The sequence below is a fragment of the Macaca mulatta genome, chromosome 15 (assembly GCF_049350105.2).
Source record: "Macaca mulatta isolate MMU2019108-1 chromosome 15, T2T-MMU8v2.0, whole genome shotgun sequence".
NCBI classification, from domain to species: Eukaryota; Metazoa; Chordata; class Mammalia; order Primates; family Cercopithecidae; genus Macaca; species Macaca mulatta.
The window spans coordinates 92,676,187-92,704,154 of NC_133420.1; the positions used below are offsets into that span (position 1 = coordinate 92,676,187).

General features: G+C 45.4%; 1 long non-coding RNA gene and 1 pseudogene across 1 annotated transcript; one reads left to right on the forward strand and one right to left on the reverse strand.

The window, feature by feature from the left end:
- Positions 1–173: 173 nt before the first annotated feature.
- Positions 174–27,881, reverse strand: LOC114672795 (uncharacterized). Its single transcript, XR_013404847.1, has 4 exons — positions 27,748–27,881; positions 19,617–19,729; positions 3,551–3,662; positions 174–288 (listed from the first exon to the last, which is right to left on the reverse strand). It is a non-coding gene; the product is annotated as an uncharacterized LOC114672795 (long non-coding RNA).
- LOC717184 (E3 ubiquitin-protein ligase RING2-like) lies at positions 583–2,441 on the forward strand (annotated as a pseudogene).
- Positions 27,882–27,968: the final 87 nt, after the last annotated feature.

Sequence of the window (27,968 nt, forward strand, 5' to 3'; positions counted from 1 at the left end):
AGCATAAAGGTTGAAGCTGATAGACGTGGGTACAAACCCTAATTCGTCTCTCAGCTAGTTTCAAAACAGAAGCAAAGTTAAACTGTCTAGGCTTTATTTTCTCATCTTTAAAATGGGGAAAGAAATATTAACTCAGAGGGTTGTGGGGAGACCTGAACTAGAGTATGCCGGTGGAGCAGCTGGTGAATGGAAGGTGCTCAAGTCCGCAGGTGTGTCCTCACTCCCTCCAGTAACAAAACAGTGCAGTAGGCCTGCCACACTTGCAGTTTACATCCTAGATCCGACCAACTGCAGATCAAAAATGTTCAGAAAAAATAAAAATAAAAAGCAAGAATACAACAATAAAAATTATACAAATAAAAAAACAGTATCACAACCATTTAAATAGCACTTACATTGTATTAAGGTATTATAAATAACCTAGAGATTTAGAGTATTTGGGACATACAAATTTGACACCATAGTATACGCACCAGAGTATATTAGGGACTTGGACATGGGCAGATTTTGGTATCCGTAGGGAAAGAGGCGGGTGTCCTGAAACCCTGGAGGCTTGTGTTAAAATGCTGTTTGCGGCTGGCCATATTGTGCGGCGGCGCCTGCGGCCGCGGCGGCTGACAGTCGAGTCTCGCTCTGGCTTCGGCCAGCGGAGCCCCGGGCTGAGGCAGGAGCCTCAATGTCTCAGGCTGTGCAGACAAACGGAACTCAACCATTAAGCAAAACATGGGAACTCAGTTTATATGAGTTACAATGAACACCCCAGTGACTCTCTTACAGGAGACAGTAACACATGGCTTAGAAATTGTGGTTTCAGCTGGGCGCGGTGGCTCACGCCTTTAGTAATCCCAGCACTTTGTGGGGCCGAGGCGAGCGGATCACGAGGTCAGGAGATCAGGACCATCCTGGCTAACACGGTGAAACCACGTCTCTACTAAATATACAAAAAATAAGCCGGGCATAGTGGCGGGCGCCTATAGTCTCAGCTACTTGGAACGCTGAGGCAGGAGAATGGCGTGAACCCACGGGGCGGAGCTTGCAGTGAGCAGATATCGCCACTGCACTCCCACTTGGGCGACAGAGTGAGACTCTGTCTCAAAAAAAGAAAAGAAAAGAAAAGAAAAACAGAAATTGTGGTTTCACCTCGAAGTCTACACAGTGAATTAACGTGCCCAATTTGTTTGGAAATGTTGAAGAACACCATGACTACAAAGGAGTGTTTACATCCTTTCTGTGCAGACTGCATCATCATAGCCCTTAGAAGTGGCAACAGAGAATGTCTTACCTGTCGGAAAAAACTAGTTTCCAAAAGATCACTAAGGCCAGACCCAGACTTTGATGCCCTCATCAGCACAATTTATCCAAGTCATGATGAGTATGAAACTCATCAAGATAGAGTATTAGCCAGGATCAGCAAGCACAATAATCAGCAAGCACTCAGTCACAGCATTGAGGAAGGACTGAAGATACAGGCTATGAACAGACTGCAGCGACGCAAGAAACAACAGATTGAAAATGATAGTGAAGCAGAAGATAATGGTGACACTTCACACTGTAGTAATGCCTCCACACATAGCAATCAGGAAGCAGGCCCTAGTAACAAACGGACCAAAACAACTGATGATTCTGGGCTTGAGCTTGATAATAACAATGCAGCAATGGAAATTGATCCAGTAATGGATGGCACTAGTGAAACTGAATTAGTATTTAGGCCTCATCCCACACTTACAGAAAAAGATGACAGTGCACAGACAAGACACATAAAGACTTCTGGTAACGCCACTGTAGATGACTTATCCAAGTATCTGGCTGTGAGGTTAGCTTTTAAAGAACTTCGAAGCAGGGCTGGGCATGATGGCTCACGCCTGTAATCCCAGCACTTTGGGAGGCTGAGGCAGGTGGATCACCTGAGGTCGGGAGTTCAAGACCAGCTTGACCAACATGGAGAAACCCTGTCTCTACTAAAAATACAAAATTAGCTTGACGTAGTGGTGCATGCCTGTAATCCCAGCTACTTGGGAGGCTGAGGCAGGAGAATCGCTTGAACCCAGGAGGCGGAGGTTGCAGTGAGCCGAGATCGCATTATTGCACTCCAGCCTGGGCAACAAGAGTGAAACTCCGTCTCCAAAAAACAAAAAAACTTCGAAGCAAAGGTGAATCAAACCAGATGAACCTTGATACAGCCAGTGAGAAGCAGTATAACATTTATATAGCAAGAGCCAGTGGCCAGTTCACTCTATTAAATGGCTCTTTTTCTTTGGAATTGGTCAGTGAGAAATACTGGAAAGTGAACAAACCCATGAAACTTTACTACGCACATACAAAGGAGCACAAATGAGCTTTTAAAAACCAATTGTAAGGCTGAACTTTTTTATAGCCCATTTATTTAATATTAAAGATGTACTAGCATTACTTTTATGGACAGATCTTGGATATGTTGTTCAGTTTTCTTTCTGAGCCAGACTTGTTTACGCTATTCAAAAATTTTCCCCTTAAGATTTCCTTTTTGGAAGGGACTACAATTATTCAGTACTTTTTTCTTTTCCTTAAAAAAAAAAAAATTTAAAGTTTCTTGTGGTTTTTTTCCCCACAAAGTGTGGTTCCATTTTGAGCACCCTTTGATCCAGGAATTTTTCATAGTTCTGGATCAATCTGTATTCTTAAAGATTCAGTTAGCTGTCCTTTTCTCGCTCCCCTCAAAAGATTTTTAGTCATACAGAATGTTAAATATTATGTATTCTGACTCCCCTCCCCCCCGCCGCCGCCGGAGTCTTGTATATTTGTAGTTTTCTATATAAACTGTAGTATCTTCATGAAGACCCAAGGCTCAAATTTACTGCCTGAAAAACAATTCTCATAGGATTATTCTTTTCATGGTATTTTCTTCCATAATATCTAATTTTAAAAAGAAGTTCCTTATGAACTTAGTGTCCATTGTCATGCAATGTTATTTTTTTTTTTTCCATTCTTTTTCCCCGTAATTTTGGAATTTCTGGTCCTGGAAAGAATCAAACAAAATCTTAAGTCCCATGAGAACTTGGTTCAGTGGCAGATTTTGCTGAAGAAAGAAAAATTAAATTGGTAGTAAAATATAGTCTTCAAGTATTAAAAAAATGCTCTTTGCTGAGGGAAAACCCTGGATTAGTTTGTTAGGGTGCATCTAATTTTTTAATGTGACCATTAGATGGCAGCATTCAGGCGGGATTTCCTGTATCAGACCAAACAGGCTTCTCCCCTCTCCCCACTTCTACCAAAAACACAAAAACAAGCTATCCTTCTGAATGCCTCAGTTGGAACAGCAATTGAGGGATACTGTTTAGGAATGCAATTGCCAGGGGCAAAACTAAAAGAATTCTACTAGGTAGAGGAGGGGAATAATAATAAGAGTTGATAGTATTTACATATACTAGGCATTCACTGTTCTAAGCCCTTTTACATATGGTAACATAAAGAGTAGGTAAACACATTAACAAACCTCCAGTTCGCAACCCCCCTCTGATATAGAGGGGAACTATAGATTTTTTGTTGTTGTACAGACAGGTCTCACTCTCACCTGGGCTGCAGTGCAGTGACATGTGATCGTAGCTCATTGCAGCCTCCAACATTTGGGCTCAAGCAATCCTCTTGCCTCAGCCTGCTGAGTAGCTGGGACTACACCGTGCTGGCTATTTTTTATTTTATAATAAAATAATAAAGTACATAATATATATTTCATATTGTTAAATATAATATTTATATTATATATAAATATAACATTTATATATACATATAATGTAATATTAACGTTTAATATAATTAAAATATAATATTTACATAATTATAATATAATATAATATAATAAGGCTGGTCATGGTGGCTTATTCTTTTTTTTTTTTTTTTTTTTTTTTTTTTTTTTTTTTTTTGAGACGGAGTCTCGCTCTGTCGCCCAGGCTGGAGTGCAGTGGCCAGATCTCAGCTCACTGCAAGCTCCGCCTCCCGGGTTCCCGCCATTCTCCTGCCTCAGCCTCCCGAGTAGCTGGGACCACAGGCGCCGCCACCTCGCCCGGCTAATTTTTTGTGTTTTTAGTAGAGACGGGGTTTCGCCGTGTTAGCCAGGATGGTCTCGATCTCCTGACCTTGTGATCCGCCCGTCTCGGCCTCCCAAAGTGCTGGGATTACAGGCTTGAGCCACCGCGCCCGGCCGGCTTATTCTTGTAATCCCACCACTTTGGGAGGCCGAGGCGGGTGGATCACTTAAGGTCAGGAGTTCGAGACCAGCCAGGCCAACATGGTGAAACCCTGTCTCTACTAAAAATACAAAAAATAGCTGGGTGTGGTGGCAGGCACCTGTAATCCCAGCTACTCTGGAGGCTTAGGTAGGAGAATCACTTGAACCCAGGAGGTGGAGGTTGCAGTGAGCCGAGATCGCGCCACAGCACTCCAACCTGGGTGACAGAGCAAGACTCCATTTCAATAATCATAATAATAACAGCCATCATGGCCGGGTGCGGTGGCTCATGCCTGTAATCCCAGCACTTTGGGAGGCCGAGGCAGGCGGATCACGAGGTCAGGAGTTCAAGACCAGCCTGGCCAACATGGTGAAATGCCATGTCTACTAATAATACAAAAATTAGCTGGGCATGGTGGTGCACATCTGTAATCCCAGCTACTGGGACAGCTGAGCCAGGAGAATGGCTTGAACCCAGGAGGCGGAGGTTGCAGTGACCTGAGATTGTGCCACTGCACTCCAGTCTGGGTGACAGAGCAAGCCTCATAAATAAATAAATAAGTAAAATAGCTATCATAGTGCCAGGCACACTGTAGTCCCAGCTACTCAGGAGGCTGGGCAACCACCTTTGGGAAAAAGCTATCTAGTCACAACTGCTTTTTTTTTTTTTTTTTTTAAATAGAGAGAGTTTTGCCATGTTGCCCAGACTGGTCTTAAACTCCTGGGCTCAACCCATCTGCTCGCTATGGCCTCCCCAAAGTGCTGGAATTATAGGCTTGAGCCACTGTGCCCGGCCTACAAATTTTTTTTTTTTTTTTTTTGAGGCAGAGTTTTGCTCTTGTTGCCCAGGCTGGAGTGCAATGGCATGATCTAGGCTCACTGCAACCTCCACCTCCCGGGTTCAAGCGATTCTCCTGCCTCAGCCTCCCGAGTAGCTGGGACTACAGGTGCGTGCCACGACGCCCAGCTAATTTTTGTATTTTTAGTATAGACGGGGTTTCACCATGTTGGCCAGGCTGGTCTCGACCTCCTGACCTTAGGTGATCTTCCTGCTTCAGACTCCCAAAGTGCTGGGATTGCAGGCATGAGCCACTGCACCCAGCATGAAAGAGTGACCTTCGGAAACTGACTGAGTCTGTTCCTCTTCTTGGGAGCTGTTTCTTTCTTTCTTTTTTTTTTTTTTTGACATGGAGTCTTGCTATGTCGCCCAGGCTGGAATGAAGTGGCATGATCTTGGCTCACTGCAACCTCTGCCTCCCAGGTTTGAGCAATTTTCCCCTCTCAGCCTCCTGAGTAGCTGATATTAAGGACACCCGCCACCATGCCCAGCTAATTTTGTGTATTTTTGTAGAGATGAGGGTTCCACCACGTTGGCCAGTTTGGTCTTGAACTCCTGACCTTAGGTGATCCAACCACCTCAGCCTCCCAAAGTGCTGGGATTACAGGTGTCAGCCACAGCGCCTGGCCATTGCAGTGTCTTTATATCCAATGCACTCACTTTCTAAAATGCATGGAGGATGTTCTATGTGCTATTTCCAGAGGTCATTTTTGCAGAGATAATGGCATTTGAGATAAAAACACCCGTGGTTTATTTGCTCTTTTCACAAGCTGGCCACTGAGTGAACTTTGGAATTGACTCTGATACCTGTTGGTGTAAAGCTCTGTCCAGGCAGTGCTGGATTACAGCAACGCCAGGTAACTCCATGTGGAAGGGAAAGGCCTCTAGTGAGGTGACCCTCTTAAGTGTATTGCCCAATGCCACAAGGGGGGTCAAAGTCTGACCGTTCCGAAAACTTGTTCCTGTTCCCTTGAGCCACTGTGGGATTTCTTCCCGTCTTTAATCACTGGCCATCATAAGCAGTGATTGGAATTGGGTGCATCCCTTCCTTGTCATTCACTTTGTAGCCTTGCACGAATGGGCTGAGCTGTGGGTAGTTGCTATCTCAGAGGTCACAGGGATCTCCTGGACACACATTCCATGGAGTCTTTTCCTGTTTCCCTTCCCTCTGACCTCACCGGGTTGTCTGGTCACAGTGTTCCCACCCCATTTATGACATTTTCTCCTCTTTGGTCTCCAGGACTCTATGCTGTCCTGCCTCCTCTCTCTCAAGACTTCTTTGCTTCCTTAAGGAGCTTTTGCTCTCTCTCCTCAAATATAGGTGACCCTCAAGGTTTGGTTGGATCTGTGTGGTTGAATCCTTTCCCAAATAGCCTGCTTGAACACTGTATACTAACTCACTTCCCCTCACCCCACCCCTGGGGATAGCTCTGGAGCTCAGATCCCTCAACCTGACCTCTGACCTCCACCACACAGTAGCACTGGCCTGCTCTGTCCTTCCCCTTCTGTGCTCCCACCAACCCCCAAGCTCGCCTTTCTAGAGGTAGTCAGCTTCCCACACCCTGGACCCACTCTCTTCATGGACAGCCCTGTTTCCATTATGGCAGCCAAAACCCTCCCATTTGTTCGACTCAAATCTCAGGAATGACCTTTGATCATTCACCTGTAAGTAGTAGTAAGGGTCTTCATTGCATTTTACTAATATCAAGTAACTGTTTTTTGTTTTGTTTTGTTTTGTTTTAGACAGAGTCTCACTCTGTTGCCCAAGCGAGAGTGCAGTGGTACAATCATAGCTCACTGCACCCTTGAACCCCTGGGCTCAAGTGATCCCCCACCTCAGCCTCTCAAGTAGCTGAGACCACAGGTGCATGTCACCACATTTTGCTAATTTTTTCTTTTTCTTTTCTTTTCTTTTTTTTTTTTTTTTTGAGACGGAGTTTCACTGTTGATGCCCAGGCTGGAGTGCAAGGGCATGATCTTGGCTCACTGCAATCCCCACCTCCCAGGTTCGAGCAATTCTCTTGCCTCAGCCTCCCAAGTAGCTGGGATTACAGGCACCCACCACCACACCTGGCTATTTTTTGTATTTTTTAGTAGAGACAGGGTTTAGCCATGTTGGTCAGGCTGGCCTTGATTTCCTGACCTCAGGCAGTCCGCCCACCTTGGCCTCCCAAAGTAATGAGATTACAGGCATAAGCCACCACACCAAGCCAATTTTTTCTTTTTTGTAGAGATGGGGGTCTTTCTATATTGCCCAGGCTGGTCTCCAACTCCTGGCATCCAGCAGCTGCCCTGCCTCAGAGTCTCAAAGTGCTGGGTACAAGCATGGGCCACCATGCCTGATCAATCTCTCCTTTTTAAAATGATTGAATTATTAGCATTTAAATATATAACCATATTAACTTATTCTGACCTAAGAGAGTCCCAACTTTCTTCTCCTTGACCTATCTGTAAATACAAAGGCTAGAAAAGTACAACCCGAGGCCAGGTGTGGTGGTTCATGCTTGTAATCTGAGCACTTTGGGAGGCTGAGGTGAGCAGATACCTGAGGTCAGGAGTTCAAGACCAGCCTGACTAACATGGAGAAACACTGTCTCTACTAAAAATATAAAATTAGCCGGCGTGGTGATGCATGCCTGTAATCCCAGCTACTCTAGAGGCCAAGGCAGGAGAATCGCTTGAACCTGGGAGGCGGAGGTTGCAGTGAGCTGAGATTGCACCACTGCACTCTAGCCTGGGCAACAAGAGCAAAATTCCGCTCCAAAAAAAAAAAAAAAAGAAAAGCAGAACCTCCCCGGCATGTAGGTGTGTAAGTAGGTCTTTTTGAAAACCTGTGTAAAAGGATGCCTAAGTGCTGGCTTGTTTTTTCCTCATGGTCCAACCTCTAGGATTCGTGCTCAGGCTAGGGTTTGAGTGGCTCCTCCTGACCTGGATCTTGCAGGAGGAGTTTGCGGAGGTTACACAACTTGCTCAATACCTAGGTGACTGGCATCAAATCAGCTTGGGGCTGCCCATCAATGATGTTTAATATAAAGATATGTATCAGAGATTCAGGGGTGGCTAAAGTACCCCCTAATTCTCTTATTCTGTACCAGACATTACTCTGGATTTATAATACTCAGATCTTTTGAATGATATAGTTTTTGCCATTTGATATCTTGTGAGCATTTATTACAAGATTTCAGCCCAGTAAATGACCAAAGAGGTCTTGATCTTATTGCATCATGTTGATTTACCCAAGTTAGGACACTGTGATAAAAACAAATAAAAATAGCAGACTCTTTAAATATTTGGGTTTGCAAAGACTAACACTCTGGTAGTATAAGAAGTAGAAGGGAAGGAAATGATGACTTATTCAAAACTCACAATGACTGTATTTTACAAATGAGAAACAGAGGCAGAATAAAGTTAAGTAATCTGTTACAACGCACATTTTCAATAAGTGGCAGAGCCCGGACTCATCCACAGGGATCTTGGTCAGGACCGAGATCCAGCTCCCATTCCCACAGCAAATCGCCATTTACTTGGGGTAGTCCCCTGGCTTGGCCAGGGCATGAATGTCTTCTGTGTGATTCTTTTTTTTTTCCCATTAAAAAACACATTGGGCCAGGTGCAGTGGCTCACACCTGTCATCCCAGCACTTTGGGAAGTCAAGGTGGGCTGACTGCTTGAGGCCAGGAGTTTGAGACCAGCCTGGGGAACATGGTGAAACTCCATCTCTACAAAAAATACAAAAATTATCTGGGCATGGTGGTGAGCACCTGTAGTCCCAGCTTCCCGGTGGGGAGGGCAGGTGCTGCTGAGATCAGAGGATTGCTTGAGTCCGGAAAGGCAAGGTTGTGGTGAGCCAAGATCGCACCACTGCACTCCAGCTTGGGCAATGGAGCAAGACCCTGTCTCAAAACAAAACAAAACTAAAAAACCCATTACATTTAAAAAAGTTTTATTAAAACAACAACAACAAACTTCAAAGCTGGGAGTGGTGGCATGTGCCTGTATTCCCAGCTACTTGTAAGGCTGAAATGGGAATATCTTTTTGAGCCTAGGAGTCAGAGGCTACAATAAGCTATGATCATGTCACTGTACTCCAGCCCGAGTGACGGAGGGAGACCCTATCTTTAAAACCACACAAAAGGCCGGGCGCGGTGGCTCAAGCCTGTAATCCCAGCACTTTGGGAGGCCGAGACGGGTGGATCACGACGTCAGGAGATCGAGACCATCCTGGCTAACACGGTGAAACCCCGTCTCTACTAAAAAATACAAAAAACTAGCCGGGCGAGGTGGCCGGCGCCTGTAGTCCCAGCTACTCGGGAGGCTGAGGCAGGAGAATGGCATGAACCCGGGAAGCGGAGCTTGCAGTGAGCTGAGATCCGGCCACTGCACTGCAGCCTGGGTGACAGAGCGAGACTCCGTCTCAAAAAAAAATAAAAAATAAAAAAAAATAAAACCACACAAAAAAAATTGGTTGGGCGTGGTGGCTCACACCTGTAATCCCAGCACTTTTGGAGGCCGAGGCGAGTGGATCACCTGAGGTCAGGAGTTTGAGATCAGCCTGGCCAACACAGTGAAACCCTGTCTCTACTAAAATACAAAAATTAGCCAGGTGTGGTGGCTTGGGCCTGTAGTCCCAGCTACTCAGGAGGCTCAGGCAGGAGAATCTTTTGAAACCGGGAGGCAGAGGTTGCAGTGAGCCGAGATCACGCCACTGCACTCCAGCCTGGGCAACAGTATTTTTTTTTTTTTTTGAGACACAGTCTTGCTCTATCACCCAGGCTGGAGTGCAATGGTGCGATCTCAGCTCACTGGAACCTTCGCCTCCCAGGTTCAAGTGATTCTTCTGCCTCAGCCTCCTGAGTAGTTGGGATTACAGGCGCCCACCACCATGCCCAGCTAGTTTTTGTATTTTTAGTAGAGATGGGATTTCACCACGTTGGTCAGGCTGGTCTCGAACTCCAGGCCTCAGGTGATCCACCCGCCTTGGCCTCCCAAAGTGCTGGGATCACAGGCATGAGCCACCAAGCCTGGTGCTAAAAAATTTAAATGTAAATAAAGTTTCAAGGAAAAGAGCTAGAACCAAAAAAAAAAAAAAAAGTATATTTTCTATGGGATGTATAGAAAGAGCAGTACCTATTACTTATGCAGTGAAACTTACAATTTGAATGAGACAGTTCAGAGCCAGAGGGTTGTGTTGAGCCACTGGCCAGCTGCGCATTAGAATCCTGATACACAGACACACACAAACACACAAAATAATAGCCAGGTGTGGAAGCAAATGCTCTATGCACATTGCCTGTGTGTCCTTAACAGTACATTAGTGGCGTCTGGGCTTTGAATCAGTCTTTGACTTTCTGTCCTTTCACAATCCTGTGCTGGTCAATGAGATACTTGAAGGCGGGTCCTCCTCTAGTGCATTTTCTCTACCACCTATGACCACAGTCATCTTTTCGAATCTGCCTTCCCTCTTTAATTGTAATAAATGAAGACGTATCTACTTTGTAAATTTGCTCTTCGGTAAATCCAAGGACTCTAGCTGGACCCTCACAGGGCCAGTTAAGAGCTGAGTGGATTGTCTGTTTAAAGGAAGTCATACTGAGTTGTTAATGAGGCTTGAGAAGGCAGTAATTGCTTTCAAAGGAGAAACTAGTTAACACAAATGTATCTTTAATTAACTTACAGTGGGAAGTGATATTTTTGGACAGGGCCCCTGGTATCCCTACATTCCCTTCTTCCCCACTTCACACTTAGCCAGCCAGGGAAGAAAATTAAGGTACCGATCTTGCATCTAAATCTTTTGTAATTCTGCTTCTCTTGGGAAAGAAAGTATCACCTGGGAGCCAGTCCTGCTTGACTGTTTTATTAGGAATCTAGAATCTATATATGTCATATATCATCTTTAGTAAAAGAATCCAAGAGGTCACAGAGTGGCATTAAACCTAGTGCAATAACATTGACATTCATGTAGAAACTTCACTTCTGGCTGAGTGCGGTGGCTCACGCCTGTAATTCCAGCACTGTGGGAGGCCGAAGCAGGCAGATCACTTGAGGTCAGGAGTTTGAGACCAGCCTGGCCAACATGGTGAAACCCCGTCTCTACTAAAAATATAAAAATAAGGCCAGGTGCGGTGGCTCACACCTGTAATCCCAGCACTTAAAGGAGGCCGAGGCTGGTGGATCACCTGAAGTTGGGAGTTCAAGACTAGCCTGACTAACATGTAGAAACCCTGTCTCTACTAAAAATACAAAATTAGCTGGGTGTGGTGGCAGATGCCTGTAATCCCAGCCACTCGGGAGGCTGAGGCAGGTTGATCACTTAAACCCCGGAGGCAGAGGTTGCAGTGAGCTGAGATTGCACCACTGCACTCCAGCCTGGGAGACAGAGCGAGACTCCACCTCAAAACATGAAAAAAAAGAAGCTTCTTCACTTCTGCCTGGTATCTCACACTCATTTAGGAGCACTCTTGGAAAAATAAAAAAGGATAATGTGACAGAAATTGTAGGGCTTGGGATCTACATGCTAAATCCTGGCTTCCACCCCTCCTTCCTGGCCTTATGGTCTCAGAATCTTAGGCAAGTCACTTCACTGATCTGGAATTTATTAATGTGTTTGAAAGTACTGGGCACATAGTAGGCCCTTTGTAAATATTAGTTTTTTTCTGCCTATCACTGGGATCTGCCAGGAAATACATGCTAAACTCAGGAAGGGAAATTGGATTAAGAGTCCTTGTTGAGTGCTGTAGGGGAGGAAAAGTAATTTTCTCTCAGCATTTCACTGTTCTTAGTTGGAATGAACCCCTGTAAACAAAAACCAGATGAATGAGAGAAAAACAGAAGTTCATTAACCTGAATATTTTCTGTATATAGGGGAGACATGCAGGGAAAAATGAGTAAATCTCCCATAGTAAAAAACAATCTCAAAGAGGTGGCTTTGAGTTCAGGCTTCAATACTTGAGACAAAGAAAGAAAGGTGTGGGTACAGTCCTGGGGGAGGTGACCAGGAAAATCAGCTAAAGGGTAAGGTTTGTTACACAGATTTAAGTTGATGCATTCTCCATCGATTAGTTTCTAGAGGGTGCTGTGGCCCATGCCAGTAATCCCAGCTCCTCTGGAGGCTGAGTGGGAGGATCTCTTGAGGCCAGGAGTTTGAGACTGGGCCGGTGAGGATGGTGAGATTTACCCCCACTACTACACAAAAGACAACATGGATCAACAGATGTTTTCTTCTAGCCATAAGACAATGACAATCTCTAATGAGGTAAAATAGTGGTACATGAAAAGTATATGTAATTTTATAAGAAACTCATGTCAGCTAACTATATGGTAAAGTTAGGCTACCTTCTTTCTTCTAGATTCTCAGATACGGAAGAGCTCAACCTAAAGATTCTTAAGTTATTAGAATTTAAACAGTTCAAGCCAGCTGTGCAGAGGGGATTTTTGAAACTTGTGGAGAAACTATCAACTAATAGGAATTACTCCCCAAATCATGGCTGTAATGAGCTTTAGATGTGTTCATTTGACATAAGAGAGGAAATCCGTCAGAGTTCAAGCTGGAAAACAGAAATCACTCTGGGTATTTCAAGCAGAGGGTTTGAACTGGGGAATCAGGTGTTTATAACAAGGTTGAAGAACAGGATGTCAAGGGAAGCTTCTAGGTTTACAGTGTTGCTGTGGTGCTGGACGTCAGTCAGTTGTGGCCGTCACACAAGAAAAAAAACCCCCCAAAACATAAAACAACTAAACTGATATTTCAACCACAGCCCACAAGAGTGGGCCAGGACATGTATCCTGAGCCTAAACAGTTTGACTGTTGGGAAAAACACTCTTCCCTGTACACTTTTTTTTTTTTTTTTTCAGACGGGGTTTTGCTCTGTCGCCCAGGCTGGAATGTAGCGGCACGATCTTGGCTCACTGCGACCTCTGCCTCCTGGATTCAAGTGATTCTTCTACCTCAGCCTCCTGAGTAGCTGGGATTACAGGCACCTGCCACCATGCCCGTTTCATTTTTGTATTTTTAGTAGAGACAGGGTTTCACCATGTTGGCAGGCTGGTCTTGAACTCCTTACCTCAGGTGATCCACCTACCTCGGCCTCCCAAAGTGTTGGGGTTACAGGCGTGAGCCACCGTGCCCGGCCTCTTTCCTGTATTCTTTCACACAATACTTGTGATATCAGATGTGTGGGGGTTTTTACCACCACACCAGGCAATTCTATGGCAAACACCAACTGGGTGGCCACTTCAATTCTGATACTATCTAACTGGGGATAGTGTCAGATCCCACAAGTTAAGGGCTCAGTCCCACAAGCTGCCTCCACTTCAGACACCAATTACAAGTCCCACTTTCGACCTACTGGCTATAAATTGGGGGTCCCACGATCCCCTTCTAAGGTTCAATAATTTGCTAGCATAACCCATATAACTCAGGAAAACACTTTATTATATTGACTGGTTTATTGCATAGGGTATTATAAAGGATATGGATGAATAACTGGATGAAGAGGTACCTAAAGCAAGGTCCAGAAGGGTCCCAAGCACAGGATCGTCTGTCCCTGTGTACTTGGGGTGCACCACCCTCTCATCACCTCCACCTGTTCAACAACGTGGAAGCTCATAAAATCTTGTCTTTCAGGGTGTTGTGGAGCTTAATCTCTAGCTCCCTTCCCCTCCACTCTTTCCTGGAGGTTGGTGGGTGGGCTGAAAGTTTCGACCCTCTAATCACTTGGTCCTTCTGGTGACCAGCCCCATCTTGAGGCTATCTAAGGGCACCCATCTTAAGCCACCTTATTAGCATAAACTCAATTGTGATCAAAAGTGGCTCCTTATAAATAACAAAAGACAATCCTAGCACTCAGGAAATTCCAAGGGTTTTAGAAACTTTGTACCAGGAACCAGGTACAATATTTCTTATTATACCAGAATTCCCTTCTAAACTAGATATTTAAATAAGAACCAGAGTGTCACAGTACTCAGAATCATATCAAGGGCCAGGTACCATGGCTCATGCCTGTAATCCCAGTACTTTAGGAGGCCCAAGTAGGAAGGTCACTTGAGGCCAGGAGTTCAAGACCAGCCTGGGCAACAAAGCAAGACCCCTGTCTCTACAAAAATATAAAACAAAATAAAATAAAAACAAAACCCAAAGAAACAAAAAACAAAATTGTATGAAAAATCAACTCAAATGAGAAAGAAGAACAGATGGAAATTTTAGAACTGAAAAATATAGTCATATAAATAATTAAAAATCCAAATCTATGACTGGGTTTAACAGTAGAATGTAAAGGACAGAGGAAAGAATCAGTGAATGCATATGTAAAGCAATAGCAATTACCCAATCCGAACAAGAGAGAGAAAACAGAAAAAAATGAAGAGCTCTTCAGGGACATGTGGGACTACAACAAAAGATCTAACATTCATGCTACCGAAGTCTCAGAACAGAGGACAAAGAGAGCAAGGCTGAAAAAGTAATCAAGAAATAATGATTGAGACTGGGCGCTATAGCTCATGCCTGTAATTCCAGCACTTTAGGAGGCCCAGGTGGGCAGATTGCTTGAGCCCAGGAGTTCAAGACCAGCCTCTGTCTCTAAGAAAAAAAAAAAAAAAAAGCAAAACCAAAGATGAAAACAAGTCAGGTGTGGTGGCATGTGCCTGTAGTCCTTGAAACTGGAGAGGTTGAGGTGGGAGGATTGCTTGAGCCCAGGAGTTTGAGGCTGCAGTGAGCCACAATCACACTACTGCACTTTAGCCTAGTGACGGAGCAAGACCCTGTCTCCTAATGTAAGAAAACAACAACAACAACAACAAAAGGCCAGGCACAGTGACTCACACCTGTAATCTCAGTGCTTTGGGAGGCCAAGGTGGGCAGATCACCTGAGGTCAGGAGTTTGAGACTAGCCTGGCCAACATGGTGAAATCTCGTCTCTACTAAAAATACAAAAATTAGTCGGGCATGGTGGTGCATGCCTGTAATCCCAACTACTCTGGAGGCTGAGGCAGGAGACTCACTTGAACCCAGGAGGTGGAGGTTGCAGTGAGCCAAGTTCATGCCACTGCACTCCAGCCTGGGAGGCAGAGTGAGACTTTGTCTCCAAAAAAGAGAGAGAGAGAAGAAATAATGGTTGAAAATGTCTGAAATTTGGCAAAAAATAAATAAATGTACAGATTTAAAAGCTCTAAATGAACATCAGACAACATAAGCCTAATGAAATCCATGCTAAGTCACATCACAGTCAAACTTGGCATGAAGGCCGGGCGCGGTGGCTCAAGCCTGTAATCCCAGCACTTTGGGAGGCCGAGACGGGCGGATCACAGTGCTGGGTCAGGAGATAGAGACCATCCTGGTTAACACGGTGAAACCCCGTCTCTACTAAAAAATACAAAAAACTAGCCGGGCGAGGTGGCGGGCGCCTGTAGTCCCAGCTACTCGGGAGGCTGAGGCAGGAGAATGGCGTAAACCCGGGAGGCGGAGCTTGCAGTGAGCTGAGATCTGGCCACTGCACTCCAGCCTGGGTGACAGAGCTAGACTCCGTCTCAAAAAAAAAAAAAACAAAAAAACAAAAAAAACTTGGCATGAACTTCAAACTCTTGAATACCAAAGACAGGAAGAAAATCCTGAAAGAAGCGAAAGAGAACTGATATCTATAGAGGTTAAACTATTTGAGTGACAACACATTTCTCATTGAAACAATGGAGGCCAAAAGGAGGTGGCACGGCATTTTTGAAGTGCTGAAAGAAAATAACTGTCAACTCAGAATTCTATATCCCACAAAAATATCCTTCAATAATGAAGGGAAATTGAATCATTCTCAGTTGGTCGCCAACTTTTAAAAAAATGTCTAAAAGAATTTCTCTAGCTGGGTGAGGTGGCTCACGCTTGTAATCCCAACACTTGGGGAGGCTGAGGCGGGTGGATCACCTGAGGTTGAGAGTTTGAGACCAGCCTGACCAACATGGAGAAACCCGGTCTCTACCAAAAATAGAAAATTAGCCGGGCGTGGTGGCGCATGCCTGTAATCCCAGCTACACAGGAGGCTGAGGCAGGAGAATTGCTTGAACCTGGGAGGCAGAGGTTGCAGTGAGCCAAGATCGTGCCATTACACTCCCGCCTGGGCAACAAGCATGAAACTCTGTCTCAAAAAAAAAGAAAGAAAAGAAATTTGTCTAGACAAAAAGCAAATGACAAAAGAAGGACTCTTGGAACATCAGAAAAGACTAAGAAACAATAGTGAAAAAAAGTATAAATACAATCAACTTTCCTTCTCTTGCATTTTCTAAATGCATCCTTAAGGGATGCATTCCAATATCCCTAGTCAATGCCTGAAACCTTGAATAGTACTAAACTCCATATATACTATTTTTGTTTTTCTTTTTATTACTTCTTTTTATTATACTTTAAGTTCTGGGATACATGTGCTGACCGTGCAGGTTTGTTACACAGGTATACATGTGCCATGGTGGTTTGCTGCATCCATCAACCTGTCATCTAGGGTTGTTTTTTTTTTTTGAGACGGTGTCTTGCTCTTGTTGCCCAGGCTGGAGTGCAGTGGCACAATCTTGGCTCACTGCAACCTCTGCCTCCCAGGTTCAAGCGATCTTCCTGCCTCAAGCCCCCTAGAAGCTGGGATTACAGGCACACACCACCACACCCAGCTAATTTTTGTATTTTTAATAGAGACGGGGTTTCACCATGTTGGCCAGGCAGGTCTTGAACTCCTGACCTCAGGTGATCCTGCCACCTTGGCCTCCCAAAGTGCTGGGATTACAGGCGTGGGCCACCGAGCCCAGCCCCATCATCTAGGTTTTTTTTTTTTTTTTTTTAGACGGAGTCTCGCTCTGTCGCCCAGGCTGGAGTGCAATGGCGCAATCTCGGCTCACTGCAAGCTCCGCCTCCTGGGTTCATGCCATTCTCCTGCCTCAGCCTCCCAAGTAGCCGGGACTACAGACGCCTGCCACCACGCCCAGCTTATTTTTTGTATTTTTAGTAGAGACGGGGTTCACCATGTCAGTCAGGATGGTCTTGACCTCCTGACCTCGTGATCTGCCTGCCTAGGCCTCCCAAAGGGCTGGGATTACAGACATGCCCATCATCTAGGTTTTAAGCCCTGCATGCATTAGATATTTGTCCTCATGCTATCCCTCCCCTTGCCCCCACTCCCTAACAGACCCCAGTGTGTGATGTTCCCCTCCCTGTGTCCATGTGTTCTCATTGCTCAACTCCCACTCACTTATGATTGAGAACATGCAGTGTTTGGTTTTCTGTTCCTGTGTTAGTTTGCTGAGAAAGATGGTTTCCAGTTTTATCCATGTCCTTGCAAAGGACATGAACTCATTCTTTTTTATGGCTGCATAGTATTCCATGGTGTACATATTATTAAGTCAAGGACTTTCACCTTTTCATTTAAAGGAAGTGCTTTACAGCTTCTCTGTGGCATATCCAAATTGCTAGCATCACTATTCTGAAATTTTGGGCCATTATTAAGTAAAACACAACACTGCAATATCCTGACGGTCAATCTGAGAATGGGACAACTGAGAAGGCTGCAAAGCGATTGAGGGTGCACAGCATAAGGAGCATGGATACACTGGACGAAGGGATGAATCACATCCCAGGCACGATGGGGCAGGACAGTGCGAGATTTTGTCATGCTCCTTGGAACAGCGCGTAGCTTAAAACTTATGAACTGTTGGCCGTGCACGGTGGCTCATGCCTGTAATCCCAGCACTTTGGGAGGCTGAGGTGGGTGGGTCACCTGAGGTCAGGAGTTCAAGACCAGCCTGACCAACATGGAGAAGCCCCGTCTCTACTACAAACACAAAATTAGCTGGGCATGGTGGCACATGCCTGTAATCCCAGCTACTCAGGAGGCTGAGGCAGGAGAATCGCTTGAATCCGGGAGTTGGAGGTTGCGGTGAGCTGGGCTCATGCCACTATACTCCAGCCTGGGCAACAAAAGCAAAACTTAGTCTCAAAAAAAAAAAAAAAAAAAAAGGAGGAAGAAAAAAAACGACTTATGAACTGTTTATTTCTGGAATTTTCCATTTATGGTTTCAGAAGGTGGTTGACTGCAGGTAACTGAAACCATGAAAAGCGAACCCACAAATGAGGGGGTCTACTGCACTCTTCTTCAGGGGCAGTCTGTGTATTGCAGCACCTTTAGTTGTTACTCTGAAAGCCCTGCTGGTGCTGTGGCACATTTTGGAAACAGGGTGTGTTCTATAATGTTCCAATTAAATATTGGTATTTTCATAGCCCTCTGTCTTGGGCTATGAACTTCACAAGCGTTTTTCCAGTGATACAGTTCCTTTCTTTTCTGCCCTGTACTCTCTCTCTGGCTGCAGAGTCGACGGTTGATTTCCTCTAAGCCCTGACCCCTGTTTATTCTGCTTTGTTTTATTTTTCCTTCATTATGTAAAACAAGAAGGCTGGAGGAGGCTAGAGTAGGAGGCATTCCATTCCTCAGCTGGGATAAAGCTCTGGCAAAGTCCTTCCCTTCGGAGAGTAGGCTTTTGCTATGAAGAAAGCTCTGGATATGCTCCTCAAACCTGTCCACACTCAGCCTTCCTTAATTTATCAAAAATATTACCATTAACGTGTTCCTACCTAATGTGTCAAAAAATTTTATTGATTATCAATCTGTTCATTTTTTTTTTTTTTGAGATGGACTCTTGTTCTGTCGCCCAGGTTGGAGTGCTGTGGTGCCATCTCAGCTCACTGAAACCTCCATCTAGTAGCTTCAAGCGTTTCTCATGCCTCAGCCTCCTGAGTAGCTGGGACTACAGGCACAAGCCACCATGCCCAACTAAGTTTTGTATTTTTAGTAGAGATGGGGTTTCACCATATTGGCCAGGTTGGTCTCGAACTCCTGACCTCAAGTGATCCACCCACATTGGCCTCCCAAAGTGTTGGGATTACATGCGTGAGCCTAGCCTTTATTATTATGTATTTATTCTTAAGACAGGGTCTTGCTCTGTCACCCAAGTTGGAGTGCAGTGTCAAAATCATAGCTTGCCAAAGCCTCAAAATCCTGGGCTGAAGTGCTCCTCCTGCCTCAGCCTCCTGTGTCCAGCCCAGAGTGGTTTTAGATATGTAGGGTTTACCATTATCTTAGAGTCAGGTTCTAGTAATCCACCCAATGCCTGGGTATTTTTGTTTCCTTAGTAAATGGCCACAGGTATCTTTGGGGAGTTCAGGAGGAAGATTTATAGTATATACTCATAGCGGGGTAAGATCTTTTTTCAAGAGTCCTTCTTCAACATCCCCTTCATCTGGGTCTATGAACTGTTTGAAGTCAGGGAATTGGTTGAGAAGCTGGGTCTCTCAATTTTGGTGACTTATATCAAGTTTTTGTTCACCAGATCAAATTGTGTCTTTAGTAGTCTACCCATCAATTTGTGAACACCAAAGATCCCCGTGGATCATCTGACAGGTTACCCTTCTGATCCACTGCCCATTATGACAACGTTGCTCATCTTTCTCTATTGACTAGTGCTGCCACTTGGCTTCTACCACCCCAGGATTCCACCGTTAACATTAGAATCAAGGAGCCCATCTCAACAGTTCCATTATGTAACACCATCTTATACCTGTAGAGGACAGCAGCCACAGAACTGTTCAAAAACACTGGTGCTCCTCTTACCAAAGGACTTCTCAATACTCTGGTGAAGGGATTGTCCTCTGGTTTCTTCTGAGGAATACACTGAAAGGGTGGAAGAGTGTGTTACTCATGACAAATCTACTCCAACATTCCTTTCTCACCAAGACTTAGATCCTTCTCTATTATTCCAAGAAACTTCTAGTATCTTTTTTTTTTTTTTTTTTGGAGACAAGGTCTTGCTCTGTCACTCAGGCTGGAGTGCAGTGGCACAATCATGACTCATTACAGCCTCAACCTCACAGACTCAAGCAGTCCTCCTTCCTCAGCCTCCAGAGTAGCTAGGACCACAGGGGCGTGCCACCACACCCAGCGAAGTTACATATTTTTTTGTAGAGACAGAGGTCTCATCATGTTGCTCAGGCTGGTCTGGAATTCCTGGGTCCAAGAGATCCACCCTCCCCAGCCTCCCAAAGTACTGGGATTACAGGTGCAAGCCACTATGTGCCCAGACAGAAGTCGTAGTATCTTAACCTAATTTAATGAAGGCCACTGTTAAGTATGGTTTCATCAACCAACTCAGCAAACTAAAAAGCCACTCCCGGCTGATTGAGCTAACACACTGAAACCAGAATCTCTCGTACTACAAATAAATCAATAATTTCAACTTTACATTCCTTTTTGTCAGGTTTAGAATCCACTCCCACATAGAAATCCTCTGGTGATAATATATATTAGCAACATTTTGCAATTCTTTTCTTGTATAAGCTTCTCCTCTGGTGTCAAATGTTCTACTCATCTTCTAGGGGTATGCTAAGATCTGATTCTGGTTGTGGATCTGAAAGCAAAGAAGCATTGACATTCCAGTGCAAGGTTAGTGCTTTTAGCCAAGTCATTACAGGATCTTCATGCAAGGTATGGCCAGTTTATGAAAGAGGGCAGGAGGAATGGGTTTACCTATCAAAGGAGACTCAGTGGGATTTGGGGTTTCAAGACAATAGAATTCATTCCAAGCTATAAAAATGTTCCCATTCCAAGTTCAAGGATTTCTTTTCCTTCTCTTTCTTTCTCTTTCCCTCCCTCCCTCCCGCCCCCCTCTCTCTCTTTCTTTGAAACGGAGTCTTGCTCTGTTGCCCATGTTGGAGTGCAGTGTCTCAATCTGGGCTGACTGCAACCTCCACCTCCCAGGTTCAAGCAATTCTCCTGCCTCAGCCTCCTGAGTAGCTGGGATTACAGGCGCCTGCCACCAAGCCCAGCTAATGTTTGTATTTTTAGTAGAGATGGGGTTTCACCATGTTGCCCAGGCTGGTCTCGAACTCCTGACCTCAAGAAATCCACTCACCTCGGCCTCCCAAAGTGTTGGGATTATACACATGAGCCACTGCACCTGGCCATTTCTTTCTCATTTAAGAGATGGAGTCTAACTGTTGCCCAGAATGGAATGCAGTGGTGTGATTATAGCTAGGACCACAGATATGTGTCACAACACCTGGCTTTTTTTTTTTTTTGAGATGGATTCCCACTCTGCCACCCAGACTGGAGTGCAGTGGTGTGATCTGGGCTCACCACAACCTCTACTTCCCAGGTTCAAGTGATTCTCCTGCCTCAGCCTCCCGAGTAGCTGGGATTACAGACACCTGCCAGCATGCCTGGCTAATTTTTGTATTTTTAGTAGAGATGACGTTTCACCATGTTGGCCAGGCTGGTCTCAAACTCCTGACCTCAGGTGATCCACCTACCTTGGCCTCCCAAAGTGCTGAGGTTACAGGCGTGAGCCACCATGCCCAGTCTTGGGTAATATTTTAAATTTTTTGTAGAGACAGCCAGGCTATGCTGCCCAGGCTGGTCTCAAACTCCTGGTCTCAAGGAATGCTTCTTCCTCAGCCTCCTGAAGTGCCGAGATTATAGGACTACAGGCATGTGCCATCATGCTCAGCCCCATAAACAACTTCTGTATGTATAGCTGTGTGTAAAAAGGCGATCATCAGCTGCACATATATAAGTTCATTTATTCATTTCATCTTTTTTTATTCGAGACAGAGTCTCACTCTGTTGCCCAAGCCTTTTTTTTTTTTTTTTTAAATTTTTAAATAGCTGTGACTCCTGGAACAGTACTCCCAAGAACTCATGGATACCAAGGGTTTCCAATTAATTCCAAAATTTCACATATGGTCCAATTTCATCACAGTGCCCAAGAAGTTCATCTGAATTTGTGCCATGTTACCCATAGCCAGAATTCAGAGCAATTCTGGAATCAGGCAATTTGACACCTGTAAACTGTTCAAGTCTAGGGTCTGCATCAACTCTCCCCAACTTTTTTGAGATGGGGTTTTGCTGGGCTCCCCAGGCTGGTCTAGAGAACTCCTGGGTTCAAGCAATCCTCCCACCTCAGCCTCCTGAGTGGCTAGGACTACAGGCATGTGCCATCACGCTCAGCCCCATAAACAACTTCTATATGTATAGCTCTGTGTAAAAAGACCATTGTCAACAAGGGTTTCCAATTAATTCCAAAATTTCACATATGGTCCAATTTCATCACAGTGCCCAAGAAGTTCATCTGAATTTGTACCATGTTACCCATAGCCAGAATTCAGAGCAATTCTGGAATCAGGCAATTTGACACCTGTAAACTGTTCAAGTCTAGGGTCTGCATCAACTCTCCCCAACTTTTTTGAGATGGGGTTTTGCTGGGCTCCCCAGGCTGGTCTAGAGAACTCCTGGGTTCAAGCAATCCTCCCACCTCAGCCTCCTGAGTGGCTAGGACTACAGGCATGTGCCATCACGCTCAGCCCCATAAACAACTTCTATATGTATAGCTCTGTGTAAAAAGACCATTGTCAACTGCACATATATAAGTTCATTTATTCATTTCTTTTCTTTTCTTTTTTTTTTTTAATTTGAGACAGAGTCTCACTCTGTCGCCCAGGCTGGAGTGCAGTGGTGATCTCGGCTTACTGCAACCTCCACCTCCCAGGTCTAAACGATTCTCTGCCTCAGCCTCCCAAGTAGCTGGGACTACATATGTGTGCCACCACGCCTGGATAATTTTTGTATTTTTTGGTAGAGATGGGGTTTCACCACATTGGCCAGGCTGGTCTCAAACTCTTGACCTCAGGTGATCCACCCACCTTGGCCTCCCAAAGTGCTAGGATTACAGGCGTGAGCCTCCGCGCCTGGCCCGTTTATTCATTTCAAGGGCTGTGGTTCCCGAAATGTCACCAAGTTTGTTATGTTATTGTCCACCAGATTCTAACAACCTCAAATTGGGTTTCTTTTTTTTTTTTTTTTTTTTTTGAGACGGAGTCCCGCTCTGTCGCCCAGGCTGGAGTGCAGTGGCCAGATCTCAGCTCACTGCAAGCTCCGCCTCCCGGGTTCACGCCATTCTCCTGCCTCAGCCTCCCGAGTAGCTGGGACTACAGGCGCCCGCCACCTCGCCCGGCTAGTTTTTTGTATTTTTTAGTAGAGACGGGGTTTCACCGTGTTAGCCAGGATGGTCTCGATCTCCTGACCTCGTGATCCACCCGTCTCGGCCTCCCAAAGTGCTGGGATTACAGGCTTGAGCCACCGCGCCCGGCCTCTTCTGATTTTTAAGTCTTCATTCTTTTAGACTTCACATAAGAATATTCTGATGAATGCCAGTTGTGGTGGCTCATGCCTGTAATCCCAGCCCTTTGGGAGGCCGAGGCCGGCAGATCACGAGGTTAGGAGTTTGAGACCAGCCTGGCCAACATGGTGAAACCCCATGTCTACTAAAAATACAAACAGTAGCTGGGCATGGTGGTGGGCACCTGTAATCCCAGCTACTCGGGAGGCTGAGGCAAGAGAATCGTTTGAACCCGAGAGGTGGAGGTTGCAGTGAACTGAGACCACGCCATTGCACTCCAGCCTGGGCAACAGAGCACGACTCTGTCTCAAAAAAAAAAAAAAATAGTATTCTGATGAAACTTCTGAATAAGAGGTGGAAGCTGGCTCAGGCCAAATATTTGTACTAGAGCAGAACAGGCAGGGGAGGAACAAAAGTGGAGGCAGGCCAGGTGCAGTAGCTCACGCCTGTAATCCCAGCACTTTGGGAGGCTGAGGCGGTGGATCACCTGAAGTTGGGAGTTTGAGACCAGCCTGACCAACATGGAGAAACCACATCTCTACTAAATATCCAAAAAAATTAGCCGGGCGTGGTGGTGCATGCCTGTAATCCCAGCTACTCGGGAGGCTGAGGCAGGAGAATTGCTTGAACCTGAGAGGCGGAGGTTGCAGTCAGCTGAGATCAGGCCATTGCACTCCAGCCTGGGCAACAAGAGCAAAACTCAAAAAAAAAAAAAAAAAAAAAAAAAAAATGGAGGCAAAGGAAAAAACTCCCTGAAAACTCATACAATGGCAGGGAGTGAATCTGCCTCTCAGGAATCTCTTGCCTTTTTCACCCAAACATTAAGCCCTCCTGAATCTGCTTTTGGCTTCCATTATAGCCTCTGTTTGGGTTTATTCGGAAAACGAATTGTTTTGAAAAAGCACTATATAACTGTGCTTCCTCTGGTCTCACACCATACTACAACAATCAACACAAAAGACTTCCATGATCAGGCTAGGCGTGGTGGCTCATGCCTGTAATCCCAACGCTTTTGGAGGCCAAGGCAGGTGGATCACTTGAGGTCAGGAGTTTGAGACCAGCCTGGCCAACCCCGTCTCTACTAAAAAAAAAAATGCAAAAATTAGTTGCGCGTGGTGGTATGTGCCTGTAGTCCCTGCTACTCCGGAGGCTGAAGCAGGAGAATCACTTGAAACTGTGAGGTGGAGGTCACAGTGAGCCGAGATCACACCACTGCACTCTAGCCTGGGCAACAGACCAAGACTGTCTCAATGGAATAAAAAAAGAAGATGATGACTTCCGTGATCCCAAAATATATGGGGATTTCTCCCCAGGAACAAGCAAGCCGTTGGTTCTGAGGCAGACACCAGCTGGGTGCCCTCCACTTCAATTCTGACACTCTATCTAGAGATAGTGGCAGATCCCAAGGGTTGAGGGCTCAGTCCCCAAGACACCAGTTGCAATTCTAGACCTCCAGAACTTCTAACAGATCAGCTTCAAGCTGGGGATTCCATGATGCCTTCTTTGGGTTTGATTAATTTGATAGAACAGCTTACAGAACTCAGGGAACCACTTATGTCTACTGATTTTTTTATAAAGGATATTACAAATAACACAGATGAAGAGATAAGCAGGGCGAGGTAGGTATGGGAGAAGGGGCGAGGACCTTCCATGGCCTCTCTGCATGTGCCACTCCGTGTATATTCAGCTATCCAGAAGCTCTCTGAAACCTGTCCTCTTGGGTTTTTGTGTGTGTGTTGTTTTTGTTTTTTTGAGATAGAGTCTCGCTCTGTCGTCTAGGCTGGAGTGCAGTGGCACGATCTTGGCTCATTGCAACCTCCACCTCCCGGGTTCAAGTGATTCTCCTGACTCAGCCTCTTGAGTAGCTGGGACCACAGGCGCCCATCACCATGCCCGGCTAATTTTTGTATTTTTAGTAGAGACAGGATTTCACCATGTTGGCCAGGCTGGTTTCAAACTCCCGACATCAAGTGATCCACCCGCCTTGGCCTCCCAAAGTGCTGGGATTACAGGTGTGAGCCGGCCTTTGGTTTTTATAGAGGCTTCATTAGGAGCCATCCGTCACATTAGCATACAAAAAGGCAGGAGTCTGGAGATTCCCAGGACTTTAGGAGTTGTAGGCCAGGAAATGGGATGAATACCAGATATGTATTTCACAACATCACACACACAAATAAAAAACTCTCAATGCATTTCAAGCAGAGGAGAATTAAATGTCAGGAATAGGTGCATACAAAACCACTCGAAAAACTGGAAGAGCAAAAACCGGGGAATACCAACACTATCTTCAAGTCAACCACTGAAGGTCTAGTCTAGTACACAGAAATTCCTGCTGGGGAACTGCAGGACATTCCCATTGATGGACACAGCTTCCCAGCTACGTGAAGGTGGGGTGCTGGTAAGGAAGCACATCATGTCTGCAGTGGTCTATGCATCTGTCTGCTGCAGTCAGAAAATAAGAAAACAGTTTTTACCTTTGTTGCATTTCCCAGTTCTCTCTCTCTCTCTCTCTTTTTTTTTCTTTTGAGGCAGAGTCTTGCTCTATCACCCAGGCTGGAGTGGTGCGCTCTCGGCTCACTGAAACCTCTGCCTCCCAGGTTCAAGCGATTATCGTGCCTAAGCCTCCTGAGTAGCTAGGACTACAAGCACACCCACCAAACCTGGGTACATTTTTTTCGTATTTGTAGTAGAGATGGGGTTTCACCATCTTGGCCAAGCTGGTCTTGAAGTCCTGTCCTCAAGTGACCCACCCGCCTCAGCCTCCCAAAGTGCTGGGATTACAGGAGTGAGCCACCGCATCCAGCCCCAATTCTCATTCATATATATATATATATATATATATATATATATATTTTTTTTTTTTTTTTTTTTTTTTTTTTTGGCAGTAGGCAAATAACATCCATCACCGCGGAGCCAAAGGGATCTGGGAATTATTGTTCCCTGGCTTCCAGTCCCTCTGATACATAGAAAGAACATAGACAGGAATAAGAATAAATGCAGATTACCTCCTCCCTCCAATCCTTCCCCACAACCCCCACCATCTGGCACTGAGGAGATCTCCCAACTTTTATGAAGGCTGTAATTTCAATTCCAAATGGCTGAAAATCTCTTCAGAGACATTCAGCCCAGCCCTCCTAGCTCACCACTCGCCTCCACCTGCCACACAGACATTTTACCTACTGTTCTTTGTGGTGTATTTTCCTGCCCTCTTTTCCATCTCTACTTTCCTGCCTCTCTGAATAGTCTGTGCCTCCTGGGTACAGAGCCCAGAATCTGTTAAGGGTGATTGGAGGAGGAAACTTAGCAGATAAGCAAGAACGAGAACAAGTTCTATTTTCCCCTAGTCTAAGTACAAGTAATGTTCTGATTACTCTGTCCTCTCTTCCCCATATTAGAACAACTGGAATGTTAAAAGTTCATTCTCTTGCTAAAACTGTCATGAGACAGCTGGAGATGGTACATTTACAAAAAATCCAGTTCTAGATGGCTAACTTTCAAAGTAAGATGACAGTAAAAATGTATATCTTAATATCCTTTGTACTTTTGCCGGGCACAGTGGCTCACGCCTGTAATGATGGATCACGAAGTCAGGAGATGGAGACCATCCTGCCTAACACGGTGAAATCCCGGCTCTACTAAAAATACAAAAAAAAAAAAAAAAAAAAAATTGGCCGGGCGTGGTGGCACGTGCCTGTAGTCCCAGCTACTCAGGAGCTCAGGAGCCTGAGGCAGGACGATCGCTTGAACCCGGGAGGTGGAGGTTGCAGTGAGCCAAGATCACACCACTGCACTCCAGCCTGGGCGACAGAGTGAGATTCCGTCTCAAAAACAACAACAACAAAATATCCTTTGTACTTTTACACACACACATATATGTATATACAGTATATATCAGTATATATATATGTGTATACACACACACTCTCTCTCTCTCTCTCTCTCTCTCTCTCTCTTCTTCTTCTTTTTTTCCTGAGTCTCGTTCTGTGGCCCAGGCTGGAGTGCAGTGGTGCGATCAGATCTCACTGCAGCCTGAAACTCCCGGACTCAAGCAATCCTCCCACCTAAGCCTCCAGAGTAGCTGGGACTTCAGGCGCACGCAACAACGCCCGACCAATTTTTGTATTTTTTGTAGAGACATGGTTTCACAATGTTGCCCAAGCTGATCTCGAACTCCTGGGCTCAAGCTATCCTACCGCGTGGGTTTCCGAAATTGTCGCGATGACAGGCGTGAGCCATAGCGTTACATATGGGGGCGGGGGAAGAGAGAGAGAGAAGAAAAAGAAGAGAAAAGAGAAGAGAAGAGAAGAGAAAACATATATATACAGAGGGTGTTCAAATCTACTTTCAAGTGCTTTCCGTGTACATATAATCTCTTTTTAAAATCCCATCCAGCTCCGTTGAGATGAGAAAACTGAAGCTCTGAGAGGTTGAGTAACTTGATCACGCTCCCGCAAAGATAAAAGAACCGCCATCTGCCCATATTAATTTCCCTGAGATGAAACATGACAGGGAAAGATACCTCAAAATTAAGGAAATGGAGAGCTTCGAGAATCGTCTTCCATCTCCGCGGAGTCCCCCAGGAACTTGGCCTGGAGTCTTTGGGCTGTCCCACCTGATCCTGCACCAATGCGGCTCCACACCCTGGCAGGGGGCGTACGGAGCGTCCCGGGCCCAGGCACCAGCCAGCGTTGGAGTGGGCAGGACTGGAGATGGCAGCCTCCGGTCCAGGGAAAGCGGGAC